Source organism: Glandiceps talaboti, chromosome 9, assembly GCF_964340395.1.
Source record: "Glandiceps talaboti chromosome 9, keGlaTala1.1, whole genome shotgun sequence".
NCBI lineage: Eukaryota > Metazoa > Hemichordata > Enteropneusta > Spengelidae > Glandiceps > Glandiceps talaboti.
Window position 1 is genome coordinate 3283702 of NC_135557.1, and position 20040 is coordinate 3303741.

The 20040-nt window shown below is 40.1% G+C and overlaps 1 protein-coding gene across 1 annotated transcript in view; it reads left to right on the forward strand.

Annotated features, from left to right (window-relative positions):
• LOC144440436 (hydroxylysine kinase-like) overlaps positions 1 to 20040 on the forward strand; it is a 204871-nt gene that overhangs the window by 97296 nt on the left and 87535 nt on the right. The gene's annotated exons all lie outside the window — the stretch shown is intronic.

Here is a 20040-nt window from a genome sequence, read left to right on the forward strand (position 1 = left end):
CAGTACTCATGTAGCAAATCTTACAAGTAAAATTGTCCAATGTACTTTTGTTGTTACTCTCACGGTGTTTATCTTTCGTTTTGTCTTCATCAACATTAATATCTTCGTCGGAAAAAGTTTCTTGAACGTCATCGTTATTATTAGCGACGACAGATTGTTCAGTGTTCGGTTCTTCATGACTTTCAATTTCAACCACTCCACGTGCGTTCACGACAAAAAGGATTTGAACGTCTGCTTCCTCGAGCTCTTCTCCATCGTTAGCTTGTTGCCCGATAGTGTTATCAGCAGCTAATAACAACTGTTCTCTACGACGTCGTTTTTCGGCCTCTCTCTGGCAGATACGCATAGCTTGGTTGAAAAGAACTCCACGTACTTCTCTATGAGGGATTATTTCAAATAAATGCACGCTTAGTCTATCGAGAGACTCACTGTATTCCGTCAAACGTACTGCACGAGAGTCTATACCATCAAGAACTTCGCGTGTTGAAATAGTCGTTGTTGTTGGGTTGAAAACACATCGCGTTATGATATAAATTACAAGTGGTACCAACAGTGGGGCAGTTGGCCTTTGACGACAGGTGTCAACACACACTTGGTTGTAAAGCTTGGCCCATGCGTTACGAGGTTTCGCAATGTTATATCTCATGTCTTCTGCGAGTCTTGCCATGTTCCTCAAACTTGCATTTAAACTTTGAGTGAAACACCTCGTTGATTGAGTTGAAAACATATAATGTTCCAAAAGGAGGTCAGGTATGTCTTCTGCGTCTTCCATGTACCTGCTTGTGAAATCACAGCCCGTGCAATATATTGATTCGATTTCTCTCGAAACAACCAAGTTGTTTGCGATAAGAACGTTTAACACGCTTACATCCATTGTGTGAGCCATGGCATGAGTCTAGTTCTTGTCAGTGTTCAAGGATGTGTGAACGTATGTGGTGCTACTGAGACCTTTATATACATGTATAGGAGAGGGAAAGTGACGTCACGACACTCGACGTACATGACTGGAAACGACCCAAATGTAAAACGGACAACATCGTGACGTCACGACAACTACGATCTGAAGAGTGACGTCGTTTATTGTTTTGTTTTTTTTTTTACAATATTTTATTTATCGTCATGTCGATCACAAACATTACGCGATGTGATTGCACGTTTACGAACGACGTCGACGTCATAATTTTCTCATAAGTGCGCCGTTATCAAGTTACCTATGCGACATCGCCATGAATACTATGATGGCACGTCCACCCACTACATACAATTCAAGTTGTTTCATTCTATCGATGTAAGATATATTTTCTCTGTATTCGCAAATTTATTTCTGATTTACTCCCTTCGATCTGCAAATATCACAGTTACTGTAATGTTGCAATTCAATATGACATTTTCCAAGAGCGGCCAACTTTGTGTTGTCGGGGATTACGGCTGCGACATCGCCATGAATACTATATGACGGCACGTCCACCAACTACATACAATTCAAGTTGTTTCATTCTATCGATGTAAGATATATTTTCTCTGTATTCGCAAATTTATTTCTGATTTACTCCCTTCGATCTGCAAATATCACAGTTACTGTAATGTTGCAATTCAATATGACATTTTCCAAGAGCGGCCAACTTTGTGTTGTCGGGGATTACGGCTTGTACGTAAAACACTCTTCCCAAAAGAAAAGTTAGTGCTTCTGTATCTGTTCGGCAGAGGTTTGTAGGCGTCCAGAATCGAGTTTTTAGTTTGAGATTGGCAAGTGAACTCAATGCGACCCAGTTTAACAACTGGTGATGCAATTTAAGAAGTGTCTGTCTCAATTTTGCATTCCGGTAACCTTTAAGCCACATTCCCGCAATTGCACTAATTGTTTCGTAATGGTCAAACAAACAAGTGTTTGTTGCAAGTGAGAGGATAACCGTAGCACTGATAGCTAGGCTCTCTGATGATTTATCATTTAACGTAAATTCGATCAGTCTGGTCAACTGTGGATATTCTCCTTTTTGTAAGGCATAAATATGATTGTCAGCTTTTCTTAGGAGAACCCAATTCACCATATGCCTTGCATTGTATCTGTCCGACATGATATATAGATAAAACTCGCATCAACTACGAAAATGTAAACCAACATGCATATAAATATACACTTTTTTTTACTCTTATTTTATTAATAGGATGCTATAACTGACATCGCGGACGTCACAAAACAGAGTCGTGGGTGTTTTATAATGACACAGCACAAACCTATTCACAATGTTAACAATATCATGGAGAGGACGACATATGAAGTGAAAACTGTTTCCGACTACATTGATCGACAACCATTTATCGCAGCATACATGCGAACTATCGTTATCAACTGGCTTTTCCAGGTGGCCAAGGATTACGAAATGAATTCACAGACATTACACATTGCAGTGAATTTGTTTGATCGTTATCTTGCACACAAAACAGTCGACAAAGAAAGTCTTCAACTTGTTGGTACAGCAAGTCTTTTCATCGCAATGAAATTCGAAGAAGTTCATATTCGCACAGCCAGTGATATGTTGTACGCGACAGCCAACAGTTACACATTGCAACAACTCGTGGACATGGAACTCCACATTCTGTATACTTTGAACTTCGACGTGTCGTCGTGGAAGACGTCGCTGTGTTGTGCGGACGAGATTTTGGACGAAAACGAAAGCAGTTCGACACACATTCAACTCACACACTTGATGGTCGACGTAGTTATCATGGATTATGAAATGACAGTTAATTACGATGCACGAAAGCTGGCTATGATTGCTTTTGAAATTGCAAAATCGTTACTGTTTTCAACGAATGAGGAAAAATCAACATATGTACAGGACAAATACGATTTTTGCCACTACGAGTTTGTATACGTCCTTCGAAACTGTGTCAAAGGAGATCTACACGGCGTCTTTGAGAAACACGACATTGATGTAAAGCGTTTGAACGAAATGTCACAATTCCAAGTGGATCAGACTCGTGTCAGTATCGAATGGTCTCCTGTGAGAATATACACTGACGATTCATGTGTTACATCGTGATGTTTTCCTCGAATATTTTTTTTTTCTTCTTGTAAACTTCCATACCGATACAGGTAACACATGGTATGTCTTTATGCAATAAAGATTGATTGATTTACACTGCTTGCTTTTTAATGACATGCGTACACAGTTTCACCTACATCTTACAACTACATCTCCCCCACCAAACAATGGAATATCCTAATCATATCAAGATAACCGGCAAAATGCAAAACTTAGTAAATTGGATCCCAATAAAATATTTAAATGTTCAATAATTGCCCTAACGCGAATTGCACTCTTTAGTATAAATGGAAGGACTATTTAATATATTTAAAGTGAAACGACATTGCCACCCTTCAAAGTATGGACGAAAGAATACGTCTGTTTGTAGGTAAGGAGTGTTACTCTCTACCTGTCGAACGTCTCGAGATGCACATCCCCTTTCTGGGCGGATATATTCGTTTCCACAATATTGCTGCTCGTGATGGCATTGATTTAAGTTCACTGAAAATGAACTACATCCCAGAGGAATTTTGGCATCTCTTTATTCACTTTGCAATTCACGAAAAGATCGACGATGTAATATATTACAGAGATGACAATCTTAGAACGAAAAACTTCACATTATGTGATGAAAACATCAAAGAAGTAACAATCGCAGCAGACTTCTTGATTATGAAACCATTTCTTGATGCTCTTATAATTGGAAAGAATGTGTTCCCCGCATGAACCTTCGATGTGGCGATCGAGTACAGTCTTCAACAGTTCCCTAAGCTATGACAACGACCCATTCGTGTATACATAGGAGATGACAATATTATATTGTTTGATTGATTGTGACAGAAAATTGCACTGGGCTTGTTCATTCAGACTGTGTCGACCAGATCATATAGGATATATTGATGGTATTTATTGAAATAAAACAGAACACGGCAAACACGACTTGTTTGTTTATTTGTTTTATTCAGACAAAAATCTGGTGGCTTTTTGTCAATTGCGCATTAGATAAATATATATAATACGCATGCGCAATAACAAGCATGTTGGAGTTTGTGATGTATACGACTCGAAACAGCAAATTTATTCGTCAAACATACACTTTCGTATAGTCTTTCTGCATGTTTAAATCAACTCTGGGTTGTTTGGACTGGGGCGTGCCGGCAGTGTATTGATAGTTGAGGGCGAACGATCCCAGATTTTTAACGAAGCAAGGTGTTGGCATTCCTTGTTTGGTTTTTTGACAGAACATGAGACTTTTACATTGACTAACTACGTTGTCATCGTCAGAATGAACGAGAGCGGGGTACACATAATTAAACGTGTCGTTAACGCCGTTCGATTTCATTCCCACAACATAATTCAGTTTGGCACCCGAGTAAGTAACAGAATTCGAAGCTACACGACCTTTACCAGATGTATGCACTGTGGGTACGGGTGATATTTCCATCTTACCCGAATACTGACAGGTGACCAAAGGCAAATGTTCGCCGTGATACACATTCACCCCATTGAAGGATTTCATGAACCCGATCGGTGTAAAACACTGGATAAACACTTCGGGCGAATAAAGTAGGCTCAAAAGCAACTCCATGGAGCCGTTTCCCCAGTGCTTGTTCACGAACTGAATGTAGCTGTGGTAGTCTGTTATACTGTTGTTTTCCGACTTCCACTTGTAAGAGGTCCGTTCACTTGAAATTTTTTTCTCTATCAGTTCCTGTAGCAACGACAATGGAACGACTTTTTTTACATCTGTTCTCTGGCAGGGGCGTTGTTTAGGTAACGACAGCACGTTCTCTTCAGTGTTGAAAGTAATGCGTTCGGGCCCCGAGTACATGAGCAAGAAATCACCCCTTTGGAAGAAATTCCCAATATCTCTATCAAAAAACAAATGGCTGCATATGATGTCGTGGCAGTGTTCTCTGATCGTTCGCGAATCAGGACTGTTCTGTTCGGCAAACAAGGGTGCTACTCTCGGTCCCGATGTCTGAGTGTAAACGTTAGGTATGTTCCAAGGATGGTAATATCTCGGTGTATCAAAAGGGTAAGGGTCGCTAGGACTTTGATAAATTCCCCATCGTGGACGTTTAACGAGATCATTATGGCTACCGTAATCGTCAGGTCTTTTACCGGGGGTCGGTAACAAATTGGGGTAAAGATCCGACATTCACTTTCCTTTTTCTGCTAATAAGTGTAGCAATCTATCTAGGGAGGTGGTATACCATAAATATAAGATTTTTTTTTTCTTTCTCTTTCGATTTTTTTCTTTATTTAATTCCCTCGTTCGTCCATAACTCTGGCACCCCCTCCCCCCACGTACCCACAATAAAAAATTAAAACAATGACTAAACAGACGGTTTCCGTCGCACTCCCATCAGTCTCACTGCCAAACGAATGTCTCGTTTGTTGATTTCTTTTCTTCCTCCGTGCTTGCAACATATTTCACTTTCTCGAAACAGTTCACTTAGAAACTCCTCCACTGCTAAATGTAACAACGTCACTGCTGGGTATTGGAAACGTATATTTGGTGATGCTGAATTCTCTAACGCTATTTCTTTGACCAATCTCTCTATGGCTTTTCTATCGATAACAGGTCGAAAATCAAGTGATGGTTTCGTTAAACTCTTGTGAAACTTCTTTGGGTTTGCATTCTTGCGTCTATGGTTTTGTCGGTGTTGCTCCATCTCTAGTTTTTCAGTAAGTGTCGAGAAATGAAGAGCCAATACTCATTTATACTAATTTACGACCTTGTTTTATTCTTTGTATTGTAGACATGCAACTACTCTGTTTTGTTTTGTTTTTGTTTTTGTTTTAAAATAGCCAATGATACTATAGCAAGACAATACTTACGGCCGGTGAGTTTGGTTTAACTCTTAAACGACTCTTACGTCCACTGGGTTGAACGACGATAACGGAATCGCTCACCACACGAAATTGAAACGGTAAACCAATTTTGGATTTCAACATCGACAGGTTTTCAGCAATGACTTCTTTATTTAAAACGGCACAGTTTAAATCCTGGGCCCATATTACGACGGAAGCATTGGGTTCGTACAAAAGCAGTGCAGTCGTGACGATCTGACCGGCAGCGTTTTTTCCGCTACGACGTGGCACCATTGTCACTATGAATTTCTGATCGTATTCTTCGATCTTTCTTTGTAATTCAAACAGAGACGATCTGTCGGCTGTCTGTTCGTCAAAGTTTTCCGACACCATACCTAACAGTTTCATCACGTCAACAAAATATTTCTTTGCCTCGTCACCAAACACGTGTCTGAGACGACTCAAAATTATGGCTCTATACATGCACGTCTGAAAGGGTTCGAAAGTACAATTTCGTTCACGGCAGAGGATTTCAACGGTTTTTATCATCTGTTTGATACAATTTAAACGTGCTCCGACGTCATTACCTTCATTAAAATTGGCATTTTCGTTGTAGGTGTGCTTTCTCAAAAACAGTCCTTGTAGACGTTCTGACTTTTGCAAATCTGTTTCAACCAATAGTTTCAATCTCTTTGCGTCTCTCACGAAAGGGTTATCCGTTGCCTTCGTTTGGTGTAGAATGTCGTCATATGAGGGCGCACTTACCACTCGCGATTTATGAGGTGGGAATTTCATTTCATACATCCAACGAAAAAAGAAAAAAAATGTATATCTACGTCTGTTTAAAGTACTCATAAATACACGACTCCATTTGTTCTCTCAATTATTTCATATGCACATGCAGCACACGACACAGTGGGGAAAGGATAATCATGTCTCCGACCGCAAAGTTCAAATCGTACAGAAGGAAAGTAAATAAACGTATGAATCCCCGTCGCTGGATAGCGAAAGCCTGTCTGTCCATTTATAATTTTGCACCATGGAAACCGTATTTATTTATTGCTCTCGTTGTTTCGGGAGTGTGCGTTGTTGGATCGTTTGCAAGCAGGGCTTTCCGCGAGATAATTCACGCACTGGGAGTCGCACTAAAAGCCATCGTCCGTCTTCTACGCAAGATAATCAATCCGGTGGTAAGAGTAGTGAAATGGACGAAAAACTGTTCGTGGAAAAATCATTTCGGTAAATGTCTCTCTCGAAGACTGCCTCGCTCTGGAATCGATTGGCACATTGGCGTTTTTAATGCTATGGCGGCTGTCAAATCGAAACATGGATGTCGCGATGTAAAAACGTGGTTGGACGATTTGAAATACTGGTTCCAGAGAGCAACTGGGGAAGGTTTCGTTTGCAAGGACTTGAAATGGTATAAGTCTATTACCCTTACGCGATACCTACTGTATTACCCATTGAAATGGATATTTTGGATATCGGTTCACGGAGACTGCAAACCCACCTTTGCAAGTGACATCTGCGCCATAGTGGGACTGCAGTATTTTTTCGACTTCATGCTCAAAACAGGCATTTTACTTATTGTAATCTTGACTAGATGTTGGCCGTTGATAAAAAACGCATTGGGTGTTATTTTCGAAGAACTTGCTTTACTTCTGTGTGAAGTCAGATACATGGTGCACAAAATGGACCCTAAAACTAAAGCACATAAACACAACACCGGACACACTTTCTGTAGCCGACGTCATATATTCAGGAACGCGATGAATCAACCAACAAACCAATCAATAACTCGTCGCAACAACACCATTACGGACGTCAACCCTTTGACTGACCACATTGGTTAACGGGAAGCATATATACGGACAATAAAACCATTTTTTATTCTGAATCAATGTCTTTTTTTTCGTATATGCCGTTACACATTGCATGTCTCAGGCTTAGCTAAACACACGAAATAAAACATACACATATGTGAAAATGCGTGCACAAGCATGAATGAAATTCGGCAGATGCTATTTTATTTCATTAAAAAAACTTTAAAACAAACAAACAATCAAATTCTTTAAACATGACTTGTTCACAACGATTCACTGTTCTCTATTTCATTATTTTCAAACAAAAGTCTTGACGTCATGTATATGTCGTCACACTTTTCGTACCAACTCATATCAAATTAGCGTCATGAAGCAAGAATTACTCGTCTTAACTGTAAAACATTTGACAAGGTACGAATATTTCCCTGCAAAATGGACACTTCAACTCTTTCGTTTTCAGATTGGTGTAACAATGTGTGCAAACAAGATGGCCACACTTTACACCCACTACCGAAACGTTGTTGGAAAAGCAGATCCTACACGTGAATAAATTTGAATTGTCCGATTGAAAATCTTCTTTCTTTCGTTTTGTAACATCTTTATCGACACTGTTAAAAACACTGAACTTTACCGCGTCACTTGTAGAATTGAACCCCATGATGTGATTCGCTAAAAATTGCAATTCTTCATGCGACACTGTGCGGAACTGGTCGGAAGATTCCATCAATAGGGCAATACGATGAACAACACAGTAGAATTTGACCGGTTGCAAATCTGCATAGATTTCTGCAATGACCAATAGTGCATTCAAATTTTCCATATCCTCTCTGGTATTGTTGAATATCCGTTCCATTTTCCTATAGATGGCTTCAGTGATATTATTCTGTAGCCCATTGTTTGTTCTCGCCTTCTCATGAGTGCACAAAGGCCAAATGTTATACGAGTTGTTCACAGGACAACCGGTGGAGAAGGGATTTTCATACAAGAATCCGTCCCTTGCCAAGACGTAATCGCCGTATTTGTTCATGAAGCATTCGATATTCATAACTTTTTCGTCGTGTGCGTCCTCTTCGTTTTTAGTATTTCTACACTGAACTATCGATGGCGATGTCAGCTCTTTCACCATACTGTCCATATATCTAATATCTCTACCAAGAACATGCTTGGAAATCTGTCCTGTGTTAAGTCTAGTGCCAATCCCAAATCCATGGTGATATGTACAGAATAATTTATCACTGAATACTTTGTTTATGTCCATTTTATTTTTTTCGTTAATGGAAAGCAAATTGACTTTTACAGTGTTCAACCTCGTTATTTATAGTGTTTCGGAATGAACATGATGACGTCAAGACAAGACATTTACGACGTCACGATGATTGCTTTTCAGTATTTTGTCGAAGGTAGTAGAGATATAATGACGTCGTAATATTAACTAGTCACCACACATAACTATGACGTCGTTATTTTCAAGCAAAAATCCTGACGACAAACTTTTTGATATGACGTCACACAGACCCTTTATATATGGCGTCTTTGACGTCCACCAATCACTTCCTCCACTATGGCTCATCGACAAATGGTGTTCTCTCGTCCACAGGGAGACATAGTGCTCATGAAAGACAATGCCCTCTACATAGACACACTACGTCAAGGGGCTATGTTCTGCAAAAAATGCGATTACACCGTCCAAACGTTCAGTGAAGTAATCAACACTAGCACATCAAAGTTACTACTAGGTCACTACCTTAATTCGAAGAAATCTGCCAGGTGCTTCAAGAGATCATCGAATCTGCTACTACAGTCTATGGTCGACGGGGTGCGAAGGATGGTCAATGACGTCACAAGAAACAGAGGCAGACACTTCGATATTTTCAATGCAATTTGCAAGAAAGTGTACAAAGACAGCAGTCAAACAATCTTCATCACTTACGACGAAAGGGTCAAGTACGTGATCTTTGTCAGCCTGTATTGCATGTGTCTCAAGGTATTCGAGCCTGACTGGACACCAATGACGCAAGAAGCAGTCTCATACGCGTACTGCACCAGTAATCATGCTGCTTACATATACGAAGTCGACAGACATCTCGAAGGTTTGGTGAAGAAGTCCTCCGTGCTAGCAGAACTTAAGGAACGTGTCAATACCATAATCGAGGTGTGTGAGTGGGCAGACGACGACGATCTGAACATGCCGTCCATCAACACAGTCAACATCACTGAAACCAAAATGGATTCGGACATTGTAAAAGAGAGGTTCACGTGCAAGATCTGTTATTCAGACATTGTTTCAGTATTTGGAGAGTGTGGTCATGCTTTTTGTGACAACTGCCACCAAAGACTGTTCCGTGTAGCAGAGTCCGAAAGACAGATGTTAACGTGCCCGGTCTGTAGGTCGTGGTACACTCCTCATAGAATATACACGTAATTGTTGTTCTTGTTCATGTTCAAGACATATGTATTAATAAAATTTATTAATTAGAAACGCTTTGTCTTACTCTTTTGTTTTATAAACAATACTAATGCAATTTTTAAGGGTCATTTTCAAATTGCAAAATTCGGGGTTTTTTAAAAATTTTGACAAAATCTCCCTTACCCCTTCTAAAAAATGATTTTTTTTTCCCGTAGTCCTATGTTAAAAAATTACTTAACTCTCCTTGCTATAGAAGGCATGCGATCACACTAGTCAACAAAAAAAACCACATTGAACAAATTTGGCAAATTGTGTGTCATTGGTGTAGCTTTCGTAAAGTAGGAATGTGTCACATGAATTATGTGAGTTTTAACTGTCACAAAATATTTGTGTCCAATGAAATGTGAGTTTTCACTGGCGCAAAACAATTATGTGTCCAATGAACTACCATGTGACAAGTCATGAATCACCCAACTCCCATTTGCATATTGGTGAAAGTGAATTGACATGTGACACACAACACTCTTTGGAGACAAAACGACCAAACATGTAGTTTGTAGTTAATTGTAAATAAAGCTTTATTGCTTTTCAAAACAGCAACTGGAACTTGAATTCACTAAGTAACACAGCATGCCTAGGCACAGTCATCAGACGGTATCTTCTTTTTCTGTCACTACACAGGCATTTGCTGGAATCATATGTAAAAGGAGGAATGTGTTCCAACCCCAAGATGTGATGTGAAAAGCACACTGAGTCACTATAGGACATTGTGTCGAACTCATGATAAGACTCTCTCAGCACAGAAACACGGTGAACCACAAATTGGTACGTGAGCTCTTCTGTGTACAACGCTTCCCCAATGACTAATACTGCCAAGACCTTGTCGTCTTCTTCTTTCGTGTATTTGAACGTCTGCTGGAGTTTCTTGTACAGGACACGACTAAGAGAAGGCAACGGCCAAGTATTTGTTGTCTTGTTCATTTCACAAGAAAAAGAGAAAGGATTTTCGAACAGCCGTCCGTTTTTCGCTAGGACAAAATCCCCATACTCGTTCATAAAGCATTCCAGTTTTATACCTTGAAATGCTAATGTGACCATCATGTCATCCTCTCTTTCATTGTCTATACGCTCAACCATCGATGGTGACGTCATCTCGTTGATCATGTTGTCTAAGTAAGGGATTTGTCCTCCTTCAACATGTTTCGAAATGAGACCAGTATTGTTGGTACCTTCCAATCCTACTGCATGATGGTAAGTGCAAAAAAATGTATTGTGGTATTCTTCCATTCGATCCATTTTCTTGAGCTAAGACATGAACATTGACCTAAGAGTGTCAAATCTTCACATTTATACTGTTGGTAGAAGAAAACTATGACGTCACGTAACTTGGCTAGCCAAGTTACGTGACGTCAAGCACCATTGAATGTTAAACTCGTACTGTACAAAAATCATGACGTTGAATCTTGTACAAAAATGACGTACTTCTCTTGTCGTGGATGAATCGTGACGTCACTATTTACCTTTGGTCACGTCAGGGGTCTATAAATGGAGGCAGATTGAAGGTGGCTGGTCATTCTGACAAACATGGCCAACAGAAGTGAATTAGAAAAAGTGTTCTGCTCATTCCACAGTGATGACTTTAATGATGAAATGTGGAAGCTTCCATCGCAGCAGACCAGACATTTGGTGGGAAAAGACATCCATTTTCTCGATGTAATGCAAAGAGATCTACCAAAAGGCACAATGTTGACTGATTGGCAAGAAGCTACATCTCTTGGTGAGGTTGTCGTTACTCCTGCATTCTCTGGTATTGTCATTGATTGTCTGATGAATGCAGATGGAGACTTTGTCGTGTCCTGTGATGGCAAATACTGCAGAAATCCATTTTCCTTGAAATGTCCAAAAAACGAGACGTCCGAGACTTGGCACTGGCCTCATTTAACTAAGTACATCTACTCTGCAATGAAACAGCGCTTCTTAACACGTGCTCCTGCTGATAAAACGCTGGCTGCCATTGTCCTGACTGGAGAAGTTGTATTCGACCATGGGTCGCATTACAGTTTCGTTGTCCATAGATTGTCAGAATGCTACACTGACACATTCTACATGCTGTCGTATTTCGAATCCGTGTACTACTGCACTAACATCATGGGGCTGGATCACATACAAGCCCTGTCATTTGACATATGTCAAAAACTCGACCAACCTTTCTACTCTTCCAAGGTCAAAGGACAGAGATTCATGATAGCACCTAAGAACGAACTTTTTCTGCGAGATGCTTATTTCAAAGAACTTACCCAGTCTGCTTTCAAGAAGACTAATGAGACGATTGCACGAATCAGTGGTATTGCTTGGCAGAACATCAAAGATGAAATTGTGGATGCCATTGCGAGTTTCATGGTCAAATGTGGTGCGCCAGAAAACGTGGATGAGTTTACTACCATTCTGTCTCAGCTGGTCTTGGCAGACGTCCACTCGTCCTACCTCAACAAGGAAGACAAATCATTCTGTTCCGACTCCCATGCAGTAGTAGAAGACGAAATGGTAGAGATCATAAGGTGCCATCCATCGGTTACTCGTGCAGTGGACTCCATCTTCTTCCCCAACAGACTGGGTGATGCGTCATGTGACACAGACTCTGGATTTGAAGATGGGAAAAGTGAAACGTGCTCTGGTGACTGCAGAGAATGCATAAGAATGCAGGAAGTGGACTAAGCTGTAATGAACTGAACACATTGTTGACATTTGTTTTGCTGTTTTAGCTGTTGCTGTTGATATGCTTGTTGATGTTTTTGTTAACAAATAAATTTGGTCCTTTAAAACCTTTTGGTTTAGTGCCTTGCTGATGTTTGTGTTTGAATGACATACGAGTGGAATCTCATGCATGTTGTGTTTTAAATAATTGTCCCTTGAATGTTACATCCTATTACCCTAAAGTATGAATGTGTCCAATACCCAACTCCTCACGTGATCAGAGTATTCAATAAAAACCCAAATAAACCATTCGCCAATTGATACTCCCACAAAATGTTTCACAAGCCTCATTTGCATGCATAAGAGAATGTGTGTCAAGTGAAGTGATGTGTTGTCACAAAACAATTCTGTGTCCAATGAATTGTGGGAGATTTATAAGGGTCAATTTAAACATGCAAAAATGTGGGGTTTTTAAAAAATCTACACACCCACCCACTAGCGACTTAAAAACATTTTGAAAAAAAAGTGTACACACACGTGTTAAAGAAAACTGTCAAATCCTAATTTGCATATATGTCATGTGACCATACGCCAATTGATAATCCCACGAAAATGTTTCAGAAGCCTCATTTGCATGCACAAGAGAATGCGTGTCAAGTGAAGTGATGTGTTGTCACAAAACAATTCTGTGTCCAATGAATTGTGGGAGATTTATAAGGGTCAATTTAAACATGCAAAAATGTGGGGTTTTTAAAAAATCTACACACCCACCCACTAGCGACTTAAAAAAATTTTGAAAAAAAAGTGTACACACACGTGTTTAAGAAAACTGTCAAATTCTAATTTGCATATATGTCATGTGACCATACGCCAATTGATAATCCCACGAAAATGTTTCAGAAGCCTCATTTGCATGCACAAGAGAATGCGTGTCAAGTGAAGTGATGTGTTGTCACAAAACAATTCTGTGTCCAATGAATTGTGGGAGATTTATAAGGGTCAATTTAAACATGCAAAAATGTGGGGTTTTTAAAAAATCTACACACCCACCCACTAGCGACTTAAAAAAATTTTGAAAAAAAAGTGTACACACACGTGTTTAAGAAAACTGTCAAATTCTAATTTGCATATATGTCATGTGACCATACGCCAATTGATAATCCCACGAAAATGTTTCAGAAGCCTCATTTGCATGCACAAGAGAATGCGTGTCAAGTGAAGTGATGTGTTGTCACAAAACAATTCTGTGTCCAATGAATTGTGGGAGATTTATAAGGGTCAATTTAAACATGCAAAAATGTGGGGTTTTTAAAAAATCTACACACCCACCCACTAGCGACTTAAAAAAATTTTGAAAAAAAAGTGTACACACACGTGTTAAAGAAAACTGTCAAATTCTAATTTGCATATATGTCATGTGACCATACGCCAATTGATAATCCCACGAAAATGTTTCAGAAGCCTCATTTGCATGCACAAGAGAATGCGTGTCAAGTGAAGTGATGTGTTGTCACAAAACAATTCTGTGTCCAATGAATTGTGGGAGATTTATAAGGGTCAATTTAAACATGCAAAAATGTGGGGTTTTTAAAAAATCTACACACCCACCCACTAGCGACTTAAAAAAATTTTGAAAAAAAAGTGTACACACACGTGTTAAAGAAAACTGTCAAATTCTAATTTGCATATATGTCATGTGACCATACGCCAATTTATAATCCCACGAAAATGTTTCAGAAGCCTCATTTGCATGCACAAGAGAATGCGTGTCAAGTGAAGTGATGTGTTGTCACAAAACAATTCTGTGTCCAATGAATTGTGGGAGATTTATAAGGGTCAATTTAAACATGCAAAAATGTGGGGTTTTTAAAAAATCTACACACCCACCCACTAGCGACTTAAAAAAATTTTGAAAAAAAAGTGTACACACACGTGTTAAAGAAAACTGTCAAATTCTAATTTGCATATATGTCATGTGACCATACGCCAATTTATAATCCCACGAAAATGTTTCAGAAGCCTCATTTGCATGCACAAGAGAATGCGTGTCAAGTGAAGTGATGTGTTGTCACAAAACAATTCTGTGTCCAATGAATTGTGGGAGATTTATAAGGGTCAATTTAAACATGCAAAAATGTGGGGTTTTTAAAAAATCTACACACCCACCCACTAGCGACTTAAAAAAATTTTGAAAAAAAAGTGTACACACACGTGTTTAAGAAAACTGTCAAATTCTAATTTGCATATATGTCATGTGATCAAAAATCCTGAGTACACCAAGATAGAATCAATTTGACAAATTGTGCATTAGTGATGTGTCACATGAATCGTTGGAGTTTTTTACTTCACAAAACAAAAATGAATTATGGGAGTTTTCACTGTCACAAAAGAAGTATGTATCCAGTGAACTACCATGAGTCACCCAACCCCCATTTGCATACTGGTGAAGGTGAATTGACATGTGATTTTCACTCTTTGAATACAACTCTTTCCAAAAATGAACAAATATGTAGAGGTTTTAGTTAATTGTAAATAACGCTTTATTGCTAAAAAAAAAAACCAACGACAGCATATTTTTTTTTTCAAGACAACATACCTAGGCACTGTCATCAAACTACATAGGCACATTATAAGTAAAAGGAGGAACGTGTTCCAACCCCAAGATGTGATGTGAAAAGTCTTCCCCTTCATTGTCCATACACTCAACCATCGATGGTGACGTCATCTCTTTGATCATGTGTTTGTCCTCCTTCAACATGTTTGGAACTTTCCAATCTTGCTGTTCGTACACGAAATCTCTGACGTCACATAACTGGGCCAGCCTGCCTGCATGACGTCAAGCACCATTGAATGACATTGTATTGTACAAAAATCATGACGTTGAATCTTTTACAAAAAATGACGTACTTCTCTTGTCGTGGATGAATCGTGACGTCACTATTTACCTTTGGTCACGTCAGGGGTCTATAAATGGAGGCAGATTGAAGGTGGCTGGTCATTCTGACAAACATGGCCAACAGAAGTGAATTAGAAAAAGTGTTCTGCTCATTCCACAGTGATGACTTTAATGATGAAATGTGGAAGCTTCCATCGCAGCAGACCAGACATTTGGTGGGGAAAGACATCCATTTTCTCGACGTAATGCAAAGAGATCTACCAAAAGGCACAATGTTGACTGATTGGCAAGAAGATACATCTCTTGGTGAGGTTGTCGTTACTCCTGCATTCTCTGGTATTGTCATTGATTGTCTGATGAATGCAGATGGAGACTTTGTCGTGTCCTGTGATGGCAAATACTACAGAAATCCATTTTCCTTGAAATGTCCAAAAAACGAGACGTCCGAGACTTGGTACTGGCCTCATTTAACTAAGTACATCTACTCTGCAATGAAACAGCGCTTCTTAACACGTGCTCCTGCTGATAAAACGCTGGCTGCCATTGTCCTGACTGGAGAAGTTGTATTCGACCATGGGTCGCATTACAGTTTCCTTGTCCATAGATTGTCAGAATGCTACACTGACACTTTCTACATGCTGTCGTATTTCGAATCCGTGTACTACTGCACTAACATCATGGGGCTGGATCACATACAAGCCCTGTCATTTGACATATGTCAAAAACTCGACCAACCTTTCTACTCTTCCAAGGTCAAAGGACAGAGATTCATGATAGCACCTAAGAACGAACTTTTTCTGCGAGATGCTTATTTCAAAGAACTTACCCAGTCTGCTTTCAAGAAGACTAATGAGACGATTGCACGAATCAGTGGTATTGCTTGGCAGAACATCAAAGATGAAATTGTGGATGCCATTGCAAGTTTCATGGTCAAATGTGGTGCTCCAGAAAACGTGGATGAGTTTACTACCATTCTGTCTCAGCTGGTCTTGGCAGACGTCCATTCGTCCTACCTCAATGAGGAAGACAAATCATTCTGTTCCGACTCCCATGCAGTAGTAGAAGACGAAATGGTGGAGATCATAAGGCGCCATCCATCGGTTACTCGTGCAGTGGACTCCATCTTCTTCCCCAACAGACTGGGTTATGCGTCACGTGACACAGACTTTAGATTTGAAGATGGGAAAAGTGAATCGTGCTCTGGTGACTGCAGGGAATACATAAGAATGCAGGAAGTGGACTAAGCTGTAATGAACTGAACACATTGTTGACATTTGTTTTGCTGTTTTAGCTGTTGTTGTTGATATGCTTGTTGATGTTTTTGTTAACAAATAAATTTGGTCCTCAAAAAATTATTGTTTTGTGCCTTGCTGATGTATGTACGAGTGGAATCTCATGCATGTTGTGTCGTCAGGCTTTTTTGTATGGGTCGTCAGAATGTTTCTGTGTACTGCTCCTTATGCATTCCTATATCAATGCATGTCAGACTTTTGTGTGTGTGACGTCAGAGTTTTCTGTGTAGCATTTGAGTGACGTTGAGTTCCAAGTACATAAAAGCATTGTATTGCACTACATTGCACCGTCTGCACCATGATGCGAACACGCTCAAAGACAATCAACGCCAGGAAGCTGAGCATTGCAAACTGTCGACGCACGTATCCACGATGTGTCATGACAACTACGAAGACTAACACCATAGTCAAAACGCTGTACACGAGACGTATCATTCCTGGCATCGACACGAAGACGTGGACGATCGACAGCCCATCTGGACCCGTGAACAGCGAGATGGAGTACGTCCGTGACCGTATCAAGAAAGGTGTACCGTCATCTGTATTGAAAGACGGTGTCCTCGCCTTCATGTTAAACCACTGGCTGAGGAAAATACCAATTTGCTTCCGATACGGCATACAGCGTCCAAAGTCAGTGGACAGATTTCACACTTTCGTCGAGAAAGTTCTGAACGTACCGTTCCTGTGGTTTGTTGCTGCAGAAATCGTGATGGACAAACCCATGGGTAAAGGAGTGTATCGACGAAGGCAGACGAGAATCTACGTCAAAAACGCAAAGCGCCTGTACGCCAGTCAGCTCCAAACCCGTTCCGATGCTAGGATACCACTACGTACGCTCCTTGGATCAAGAAACGCTACCCTTGTACATTCCGATTTAACTGATGCAGAGAATGCAGCCATACTCGATGTTTACGTAAACGTGTTCCGAGAAGAACACTTTCGTCTGCTTGGCGTCACCACACCGCCCGTAACAACAACAGGCAGCGATTGTGAGGTAACTGTGAGAGAGTTCTTCGTACCGTTGGCAGAGGACGAAAAAGATGTTGACAACACACTAATGGAGAAGATTTCAAGTCACCTTGTGTGTAACCCGTTGAGTGGAGACAATATATCGTACTTGTTATTTGATGCCACACGTTGATATTGTACACAGACATGCATTCACTCACTCCTACATACATGATTTAATGCCTACAGAGATACACACAACACATGCCTACTTGACAATGTATATATTATTGAAAAATGTATTTATTGTTACTTAAAAAAAGAAAAAGAAAAAAAAAGACTAGTTCCAAGTATGTAAAAATATTGAATTGCATTGCACTCGTCAATCAATTCCAGGAAGCTGTTGAAGTTTAATGCATGTCAGACTTTTTTGTGTGTGACGTCAGAGTTTTCTGTTTAGCATTGAGTGACGTTGAGTTCCAAGTACATAAAAACATTGTATTGCACTACATTGCACCGTCTGCACCATGATGCGAACACGCTCGAAGACAATCAACGCCAGGAAGCTGAGCATTGCAAACTGTCGACGCACGTATCCACGATGTGTCATGACAACTACGAAGACTAACACCATAGTCAAAACGCTGTACACGAGACGTATCATTCCTGGCATCGACACGAAGACGTGGACGATCGACAGCCCTTGCGAACCCGTGAACAGTGACATGGAATACGTCCGTGACCGTATCAAGAACAGTGTTCAGTTATATGTATTGAAAGACGGTGTTTTAGCCTTCAGGTTAAACTACTGGCTGAGGAAAATACCCATCTGCTTCCGATATGACATGCAACGTCCAAAGTCAGTGGACACATTTCACACTTTCGTCGACAAGTTTCTGAACGTACCGTACCTGTGGTTTGTTGCTGCTGAAATCGTGATGGACAAACCCGATGGTGAAGGCATGTGTCAACAAAGGCAGACGAGAATCTACGTCAAAAACGCAAAGCGATTTATTGTGAAACTGCTCCAAACACGTTCCGATGCTTTGATACCACTACGTACGCTCCTCGGATCAAGAGAAGGTACGCTTGTACATTCAGATTTAAGCAATGCAGAGAATGCAGCCATACTCGATGTTTACGTAAACGTGTTCCGAGAAGAATACTTTCGTCTGCTTGGCGTCACCACACCACCCGTAACAACAACTGCCAGCGAATGTGAGGTAACTGTGCGCGAGTTCTTCGTACCTTTGTCAGAGGAAGAAAAATTTGTCGACTACACACTGATGGAGAAGATTTCAAATGACCTTGCGTGTACCCCGTTGAACGGAGAAGATGTTTCGTACTTGTTATTTGATGCTGCATGTTGATGTTGTACACAGATGTGCATTCACTCACTCGTACACGCATGCATACATGTTTACAGACAAGTGTCAACATGACTATATTGTTGAAAATGCCTTTATTTATTTTACTTTTTAAAAAAAAAGACAAAAACAAGACAAAAAAAATAACCTGATAATTTAGAAATCAGAATACGACAATGGTGTAAAGTCAATGCGATGAACATTATCCTGTTGGTGTTCCCAATGTAATTTGTTCATGGCAGCATTTAGTTTCAAACCATTGTAGTTCAGTTTGATACCGGTTTCTTTCACTACAAGTTGATACGGTATCATGTAGTCTTTATGAAAATCAATAAAATCAAACGAAAATGTCTCCAAGTAATCTTGTAGTGTGACTATGCTTTCTTTTGTTGGGTCCATGCAGTGAACATTGACAGTGTGAGTGCGACACAGTATGCATGGGTGACAACCAAACTGTTGAGTTTGCAAGGCCATGTCATTTTCACTTTCGTTTCCAACGATCAGTTTCTTGAGGGCGTCTGCATTCAAACACTCGGCCAAAACGGGACTCTCCTTGCAGTCACATTCATGTCTGATGTAACGACTCAGACACATTTCCCCATTGGAACACGGTCGTAGCACAAAGGTACCGAACTGCCTTGGCTCGAACCCATTGTGATTGACTACTTCCAATGTCCAAACGTCTGGTTGCAAAACCTCATTGGGTATGGTGCTTATCTTCTCTAACAGAGCCTCACAGCTCAAAAGTTTAGCTGTCAGTTTGCGTT